This window comes from Lissotriton vulgaris, chromosome 1_2 (genome assembly GCF_964263255.1).
Source record: "Lissotriton vulgaris chromosome 1_2, aLisVul1.2, whole genome shotgun sequence".
NCBI lineage: Eukaryota > Metazoa > Chordata > Amphibia > Caudata > Salamandridae > Lissotriton > Lissotriton vulgaris.
The window spans coordinates 336,469,947-336,480,516 of NC_141686.1; positions in this window are offsets into that span (position 1 = coordinate 336,469,947).

Consider the following 10,570-nt stretch of genomic DNA (forward strand, 5'->3'; position numbering starts at 1 on the left):
ATCTGTCTTTTGGGTCTAAACATTTGGGGCATATTAGCAAGGTCCTGCAATAATTATTTTAGCGCGAGGATAATTATCGCAGGCTAACGCGGGATTCTATCGTGGAGATAGCATGCTATCAGCAACGCTTATCTCCCAAGCGATAGGAATCCATGCGTTAGCTGGAAAACAGTGTGATTATCGCTGGAAATCCAGCAATAATCACACTGCAACCAGCAAAACCTTGCTGATAGGGCAGGGTGATCTTAGCCATGTAAACCACCTCCCATTGGATTACATGGCTAAGCCAGCTTACAAGCAGGCGTTAGGAAAGTAGCATTAACTGTGGTTGGCACTACTTCTCTTAACGCTCTGCTTGTTTGCGTGCAGCTTGATAATTGGAGAAATCTCAATTAGTGACAATTTTCCAGTTATTTTGGCACGGAACACTCACTTGGCATCTCATTAGAGATGCAAAGCTAGGAGTTGTTGTAAGGGGTGCTAAGTCAGCAAAACATGCAATAGCATGTCTTTGCTGATAAGGCGATAAAATGATCGCTGCTTTTCGGCTGAAAATGACAGCAAGAGCACAATAATTTTATAGCTCCGCCTTGGTAATATACCCCTTTAAACTTAAGCTGATGCTACCCCGAGAATGTTTACTCTGGTAATCTCGACAACAAGCCTAAAATGCAAGGAAACATTTTCACAAATGCATCTAAGGCGATGTCTCAGAGTTTATAAAAAGAAAATTAGGTTTCACTCCCGGCCCCCTGCCCCTCTGTTATCTTCTTTGATGCACTTCTTGCAGGAACCATCTTTTAAAGGAAAGGCCTTTTTTCACTCTAGCTCCGTGCTCTGGAAAAATCTATTGTTGGGTCTAAGATTGATATGACAGTGAGACCCTGGTTGGGCACTTGAACTTTGAACCCACAGTCACTCTCCCCGGCAGGAAGGGAAGCCTCACCCACTACCTATGTTTGGAATATCCTGATGCAGGGTTTCATTTATGAGTTGGAACTCAAGGAGTTTCTCCTGCAATAATAAAGATTTTCAACATCTGGGTGCATGCTATAGGGCAAACCTATCCAAAAGGTTGCGGAGCGCTGTACATGGTCAAAGGCAAGCAAAAGGTTGGTGATAAATATAGAAGACAAAAGCTGAGTTGCACAGTTAATGCACTGTAATGTAGTGTTCTTTAAAGAGGAGAGTCTTTAACTCTTTCTTAAATTGGAGCAGCAGTGACAAAATCCTGATGGATATGGGGATGTTGTTCCAGATCCAGGTGGTATAGAAGGAATAGGCCTGTTGTCTTGCTTTTTTCTTTTTCTACACTTCTTAATCTTCAGTCTAATGGTGTCCAGCTGTGGTCATAGGGTGATGTATATAGGAAAGTACCAGAGGAGGTACTAGTAGTGTCAGAAGCAGGGCACCGGGGAGAGTGTCGGGGGAGTGTTAGATGAGTATCTGCTGGAGCCTTAAGGAGTGTTTCCGGGGAGTGTTATATAAGTATCAGAGAGAGTGGAGAAGATGATGAATGGAGCCCTAGGGGAAGTGTCATGAGGGGCAATGGGAGAGTGTTCGAAGAGTATTAGGGGGTATTAGGGAGAGTATAGGGAAGGTCTAAGGGGTGTATCTGGGAGAGTATCAAGGTAGCATCAGAGGCAGGACACCAGGGAGAGTATCAGGGAGAGTATTAGGCAAGTATTAACAGGAATTTTATGGAGAAAATCTGGGAGAGTGTTGGAGCAAAGCACCCGGGAAGGATGTCAGTGATAGAAAATGGGAGATGTTAAGTGGAGGGGGGCACCAGAGGGAGTGTCAGCAAGCGGTATTAGAGAAGGGGTATCAGAAAGAGGTTCAATTTTAGTGTCTGGAGCAAAGCACCTGGATGGGCATCAAGAGAAGTCTATGGAAACTGGCATCAGGGGGTATGCCCTGAGGGAGTGTCTGGCAGATTATTAAGGGAAGTATCAGGAGGATATCATAGTGCATGTATGGGAGTGTATCAGGGAGAGTAACAGCATGTACAAGGTGGGTATCAGGAGAATGTTAAATTTCAACCCTTAAATTAGTTTTTTCAATACTGCAAGACCTTCCTCTCCCATGGGATAACATTGGAGTTACCTCCTTACATTTAATAAGTTGTAATTTCCAAATGGTAGTAGGTCACTCATTCATGTTTAGTGTCTTTAGAATTCTAATCAAAAGTTCCAATTTATGGTGGAGTGGAATTTAAATTACAATTTTGAAAATGCCACTGCTAGAAAGTTGTGAAACAATGGAAAGCAAACAGCCAGTATTGCACTCAAATTAGTACAAAAGAATCGACTGATTCAGAATTATTATACAATATTCAATGCGGAGTGCATACAGAGATGGGGATTCAGCCCACCCCCTCACAAAAAGTATAAAATTACCAAGGACGTGGGTCTTAGACCTTGAATGCACTAATAGACAACACTCATAGAGTGTTCTATCAATTTAACATCACAGTGATCAAATTACCATCAGTTAGATAAACAATATTAACTTATACAAACAATCAATGTGTTGAAAAACGTTCTCTGAAGAAATTGAAAAAGTAGATTACAAGGAGTCTTTAATTGAAAAACAAGTAGATGAGGATCCCGAAGGGGTTTGTTTCTGTCAGATTTGTTAAACAGCACACATGCGGATCCAACAGAAAATATATAAATCACAATGCATTTTGGGCACAAATGCTGCCCTTCACTAGGGGAATCTACAAATAAAGTGACTCAATGAGCACAATTTAGAAGTAACAGTTCATAAACAATATTCAGATGCATATCCGTGAGGTGCAGTGCCAACAGGAAAAATATAACATGGTGCAGCACTCGAAGTTTGTACTTCACATTAAGTGACATTTGAATAATGTAAAAAAAAGAAATGAGGGGAAAGTCAAGAAAGTAAAGGATGATAAATTCACAGAGCATAGCAGATGAATGACCAATGGTATGTATCCCACTCTGGGGAAAAGTAGCAAGATGTAGAGACTCATAGTGAATACAAAAAAAACAACATTCCTATGTGGAAGCTCAAAAGAGCAGTGTGTTGACAAAAAAACATGCAAAAAGAGGTACAGGAACAGAACACGCCTGTAGGTGCCACCTCAGCCTACAACATGAGGTCTAGAAAAAGGTATACCTGTAACACGTAACCAACCACAATGAGGCGTCAGGTAGCAGACGATTACATGATAAAGTGGTGCTGAAAAGTGAAAACGCATAGGTGTGAAATGTACAAGAGGTGCATAATGCTCACAGCTTCACCTATAGTGAAAAAATAAAAATCACTCGCCAACATGAAAGCACATAAACGGACGCCAACTATAATAGTAACAAGCTCAATCCACATTGACGGTGTCCCGAGGAATAAGGCAATACTGAAGGTATGGGTGAAAAACAACAAGCACAGAGGGCACAAGGTGCCTCAACTCACCAAGCCATAAACAGGAAAGCAGACTACAATGCTGAAGCCAAGTGGCGAAAGGGAAAGCGTATAGCGGCGCTCATCCTGAAAGAGCTATGCCGTCACAAGGGCTTGTGATTGCTCGTATACGTACGTAATCTCCATTTACATTTGGACGTAAGACCTAAAATAATGCTCATTAAAGAAACAGAACACAAAAAACATTGGTGATCTAAATGTCAAGCACTATCCCAGGTTAAACAATATTTACTAATCAAAAATATAAAAATATGAACAGGTAAACACACCAGTGGAATGAAAAGTATAAACACAATTTATTAAAATACCTCCCTGTGAGGGTTACATTCTAGGTAAAAATATTTAAAATAATCACTGAAAGTGAAACAATGTTAAAAAAAGGGGGTCAAAGTACAAAGGTCGACGCTGCGTTTCGGTGTGAGTTTCTATTATTTACACCTTCTTCAGGACACTTTGACAGTTCTCAAGTAATCTAAAAATTTAAAAACATCATTTTAGATATTTCTTCTTACTACACATGATCATGCTTATACATAACATTTTTAATATCCTAACTGGTGTACATAATGGCATATCGCTTTTTCTACCTGTTATCCTATGGATGTGCATAATGAGAACCTCTGTACGTGCTCTGGCTTCACAATTAACAAAAAAAATGTTTTACTTAATATCTTACACATGAAAATCTGGAGATGCCCTACATTGTAAGGAAATTATATACAAGATGGTGAAAATTAATACCTGATATTGTCGAAGTTTCTCTTTTGACCATTGAGAAAACTCCTAGAGCAACATGATATCTGTGAATCGTCTGTGCCTCCACTTTGCACAATGGCCTTAATGGGGGAAAAGATATTGAAATATTTTTTATATGAGATACTGTTGTTTAGTATTCTATTGATGCACCTATCATTTATTTATGCATATTACCTGGTCTCAATTTGGGGTGCACGGTAAAGAACAACGGAGGAGCCACCGGATTCCTCGAGATACACTTATGGGGGACTGCCTCAGGTCCTTTTTTTTAAATTTAGGATCCCACAGCTGCTTATCCACATTCAAACGCTGTGTTCTTTTATTGGTGAATTGTGATAACACCTGTTTGGGTAAAGTGAAAGTGTTTAAATAAAAACGCTCAAAAATTGTGAACAACTAATGTTTAAAGAAACAGTACAATGCGCAAAAAGTGACATTTCAAAAGTGTTATACGTTCCCCGATAGAAACTGTGCCACCAATTGTAAGAAATGAAAATGAAAATAGAACATTGTGAAGTAAACAATGTGAATTAAAATGGAGAAAGAAATAAAGAAAGAAACGAGGATCGTGTTGGGATAGTGAATGAATATGAAAGATGTACTTGGACCAAAATGCTAATATTACGTATATACAATGAGTGAAACAATGCACTTCATGTGGGACAAAAACAGTGATGCAAAACAAAGTATCATGACCTGAAATAATGCCTGCTAAATTGAATGTGCAATAAATATACAGCAACATAGTGTTGTGAATACAGTTAAAATACTGGTAGGTGAAGCATATAATATATCATCCAAACATAAAAACAGTATGCATGGAACGGAGTACATTACAGAGTATGAGTCCCTCGGCACAACAGCAAAAATAATAATGGTAAATGAATATGGCAGAGTGTGACACATGGAAAAATACACAAGAACATTACTATCTCATTCGAGTAACATTAGGCATAGCAAGAGGGGGCAGGAAATATATGAGAGAATGTGGTGAAAGCATCACAAAAAGCAAGAACATTTCACAATTGTCATTCAGACCTTTATGCGTGACAGTGTCCAGCAAACGTATCCAAAACATATCACGCTGAGATAAATATTTAGGCATCTCTCTATCTGTATGTACCGTAGCCACTTTTAGAATAGAGAAACAAAGTTGGGCTATAGAGTGGTGCTGTGTGGTGTCCTGCTGTTCTTGGGTGGAATCTGGAGTACAGAATGTGTGCATCAGATTCCACACAAGGACAGTTGGCCCAGTATTGATGTAGCAGCTAATTTATATTTCTCTCCTGCTTAATACACTTACTGTGATATACATCTGGATTCTGTCATCTCTGTAAGAGGACGTTACCCTGGCTACGAGTGGAAGACGAACCTGGAATTTGGACAAGCCTGGAGCCCTGTGTCATGCAGATTGTGAGTCCGTTGACTGCCAGAAATAGATTTTCTAAACCAGAACTTGTCTGTATAATCTCTGTGGTGTAGATTTAGGCGACCGTGAAAACCCATCCTCGAGGCAAGCTGTAGTGATATTTCATGTATTTTAAAGCTTTTTTCCCTGTTCAGCTGCTGTACCTCGCGCTTCTTGTAATTGTGCGTGCTGCGTCTCTCTCTCTCTCTCTCAGCATGCATGTGCATGCATTCAGGGGTGGCCTTAGGCATGTGCAAGCTGTGCACCTGCACAGGCCACCAAACCCCAGGGGCCACCACGCCAATATATATCCTTAAAATAATAATCCTCTAAGGATGGATACATATTTGCGTGGTGGCCCCTGGCAGGGATTTAGCGGCCTCTGGCTCGGTTCCACTTCAAAACACCCTGACCTCCCCACCTCTTCACTGTCCTCTGCGTTCCACCCCGCCCGGACCCCCTCTTCCGGGGCCCCCCACCTACGCTCCCTGCCCAGGGCCGCCATGAGCCTAGAGCCGCCCCTGATGCATTGTTTAAAATACTAGGTCGCACCAACTCACGTGCAGTAGAGCAGCATTTCCTGAATCACCATTTCATTGTGACGTACACGCACCACAACACCTTTTCTTCGAGCTGGATGTTGCTAAGCATTGAAAGGCACGTCATAAGAGGCGTTGTCTAGAACTCTCTGAAGCCTCATTAACGCTAGCTCCCGGGATTGTCATAATCATATACTCAGTTCGCAACATATAATGAAAAGATTTGTTCCTTGATGCTGATAAATTCTATACCAACTAGGAAAGCAGTTAAGGTGTGTCAGTCAACTTTATAATTCACTGACATGCACAGCTGCATCTATTATTAATCTACTAATCAGCTTAAAGGCTGCACCTCGCTGACACATTCAGCTTCAAGGTACACACAGTTAATTTAATGAAGAATGTAATTCAAGTGTGGAGTCATCTTTGCAAATCACTGACACACACAGCTTCATATACTATATGTCTAACAATCAGCTAAAAGGCTGCAACTTCCTGGCACACACAGCTTCAAATTCGATGTATAATTGAGTGAATCAAACAGTTCACAGCTGTAACTCACCAATACAATATTGGAGGGAATTGGTGCTCCGCCCCCATTTTTGGCTACGCCAGGAGAACCTGCATTGGAATGGAAACAGTGGAAAGAAGGGTTAGAAGCTTACATTGAAGCCATTGGGGGATGATTACACAGACAAATGTATTCTAGCAATATTAAAACACTGTTTAGGCACTGAAGGAAGGTACATTTTAAGTAATTTACCTGCCATACCTACCAAACGACTCGAGTGATAAGGACATCGATGTATTTGACAACGCCATCAAACACCATTCTAAGTTATACATAAAAAAAGTAAATGAAGTTGTAGCTAAACACAAGTTTCTAAGCAGAGGACAATTACCTATTGAACCTACAGACATTTTTGTGGATACCAAGTGCAATTATTCTACTTTCCATGATCAAATGTTACATGATCAAATGGTACATAAAGTAGCTGATGGCAAATTACAAGAATAATTATTATCTGCCGACCACTGAACGCTTCCCAAAGCTTTAAATATTGCTCATCACTTTGAAGACATGCTATTAGGCATGAAAGAACTTTCAGGAAAAAAAATATTACTGCAGAGATTCAAGTAGTAAAGAAAGGCACTTCTGATGTAAGCAACAATAACAAATTCTTGAACAAATCAAATCCTGCAAGCTAAAATCCTGAAAAGTAAGAATATTTGTGTTTCAAATGTGGCATTCCTGGTCATTTAGCTAATGCCAAAAAATGTCCTGCAATCAGTAAAGTATGCAGGTATTGTAAGTCTAAGGGACATTATGCCAGGATGTGCAGAAACAGAAACAGGTTTAGAAACAAAGGAACAGAGTTTAAGAATGCAAAATCTGTTCAAGGTAACGATGACTCAGATGATGCTGAATATATGTTAACTGTTTATGAAATTGACATTAGTAAAGATGACCCATTTTGTACAGTACTTATAGGCAACAAGGAAGTAAGAATTATGTCAGATTCTGGGGCAAGACACACTTTGATTGGAGATGAATGGCTAAAAGTATTTCCTAATGTACAGTTGTCTCCTCCCGACATCACGTTAGTGGGGTATATCAAAACACCTATTGAAGTTTTGGCGATTTTCTCCTCCACTATTAGTTTTAAAGGTAAAAGCATTAACGCGAAGGTATATGTAGCCTAAGAGGGGTCTTGTCTTTTAGGCAGGCCACAGCAAAGAGATCTCATGATCACATTAAACCCTAATCATCCTGATCAGGTGCTGGGCTATTCAGATTTGATTTCTCAAGTTGAAAGCAGTCCGGCAACTGATTGGGAAAAAAGGTTTCCTAAAGTATTTTCTTCTCAGTTAGGTTTATTAAAAAACTTTGCGCATGAGATCATTTTAAAACACAATGCCATTCCTAAGGTTCACAAAGTCAGAAATATTCAGTTACTACTGAGAGATGCTGTAAAGAAGGAATTAGACAGATTGTGTCAACTAGAAGGTATATAAGAAATTGAATCTTCTGAATGGCTTTCTCCCGTTGTTGTTGTACACAAACCCAATGGTAAAGTTAGGTTATGTGTAGATTTGAGAGATTTGAACGAGAATGTGTTGGTGGATAGACATCCCCAATCTAACATTGTGGAGATATTCATCAAACTCAAGGGGACGATTGTGTTTTCAACCCTCAATTCATCAACTGCAAATCATCAGATTGCTTTATATAATGACAGCAAACAGTACACTTCTTTCATCACATCCGAAGGTGCGTTTAGATATAAGAGGTTGCCTTTTGGACTAATTTTGGCATCTTTTGTATTTCAGAGAGTCATGCACAATTTGTTTAAGAACATAAGTAATGCTTTGTATTTTCAAGACGCCATACTGGTTTTTGGTTTGAATACTCGAAAACACACTGAAACCTTGCACAAAGTTTTATGTATTCTTCAAGACGATGGTTTAACCCTAACTAGAGAAAAAAGCAAATTTAGAGTAGACTTGATGGAGTACATTGGTCATTCTATTTGTAAAAATAGCATTTCTCCTAAACACAATCTAATTGAAGCTATTGAAGATGCTCCTGAACCTCAAAACAAGGATCAACTTAGGTCGTTCCTTGGACTGGCAGCATATTATGCAAAATCTATTCCTGTATTCGCTGACAAAACTTTTCACATGGGATATTTAATGAAAAAGAACTAAATGTTTGAATGGGATGACAACTGTGCTCATGAGTTCAATCTTATAAATAAATGTAAAGCTTCAGCAACCTGCTTCAGCTACTTCTGATACTGCTTATGAATCAGTCATTGTTTCTGATGCTATCAATGTTGGTATTGGGGCTGTTCTCATACAATACCAAAACAGACATTTGGTTACCATTGCATTTGTATCCAAGCCAATAAGAGGTGCTGAGAATAAATATTCCACTCTTGAAAAAGAAACTTTAGCATGCTGGTGGGGCACTGAATATTCTCGCAAATTTGTATATGGCACTGTTTTATTAGTTAGAACGGATCTTCGTCCTCTGGTAGAATTGTTTACAACCAAAGGTTGTGGGAAAGCAACTCCCAGAATTGCCAGATGGCAGTACACATTACAGGACTTTCATTTTAAGGTGAAGAATGTCCTGGCTGATTTTTTGTGGAGACTGCCCGTAAAAGATAATAGTGATATCCAGCCGCGGCCGGTAGTGGAAGTACCGGCCGGACGGTGACGTGGGGAGGAGGAGGGGCAGGGTGGGTGGTAGTAATGTATGGATTACAGACTTTAACAGGTAAGTAAACATATAAATAAATAAAACTATTTTTTTTGCTTTCACTGCATCACCAAATGCGATGTAATGCGCGCAACTAAATTTGTTTTATTTATTTATATGTTTACTTACCTGTTAAAGTCCGTAATCCATATATTACTACCCTCCACCCTGCCCCCCCCCTCCCCACATCAACGCCCGGCCGGTACTCCCACTACCAGCCGCAGCTGGTGATATCATAGATGATGGTGATTTAGAAAAGGTAGTATCCATATGCAAGTTATCTAAAGGATAAATTAGTGAAGATCAGTGGAGAACGGCCTTTATAATGATGAGGATATCAAAAGGTGATGTGATTTGTGAAGCCATTTTGGCCTGGAAAGGCTAATTTGAATCAGAGTTTGTTACCTTTCTTCCAAGTGACACTTGAATTCTACAGACATGATAAAATTGTAATGAGAGGTCTATAATTAGTTGTACCTAGTGATTTTAAACAAACTGTATTAGATATGGCACACTAAGGGCATCCTGGTTTGACCTGTATGAAAATAGAAAGAGTGTCCCTTGAAATTGCTGGACTGATGAGTATTGGACAAAATCCCCTGTATGCAATTGCTTTAATTCATCAATTATCACAGTGGCCTGAAGTTAAACTTGCTCCGCTAATCACCTCCAGAGCTGTCATTCAATTTATAAATGAAATATTTGAGAGGAAGGGCTTTCCCGAATTATTACTTCAAGATATTGGTGTACAATTAACTTCAATAGAAATGAAGACATTTCTTGAGCATCACGGTATTATACACGAACGGTCTTCAGTTTATTATACCCAAATGAAAAGAATTGTGGAAAGATGGATTAGAGTATGGAAAGAAGGGTTATAACTTTATTTATTTTATTTATTTATTTTGAAAGTCTTACAGAGCGCGAACAAGATCCTTGCAAATATTATAGCCCTTTACATTAAATCAGGGTAATTATACAAACGGATAGATGCAGGTAAGTAACATATACATAAAAAAAAATTGTGCAAAAGGGAAGCAGTCGGATATAAACACAAACGAAAGTCCAATGAATTAAGTCACGGGCAGCTAAAGTGACTCGAGTGACTGAATGGACCCTATCCGCAGTATGGATTAATAGTAAGGGTATGAT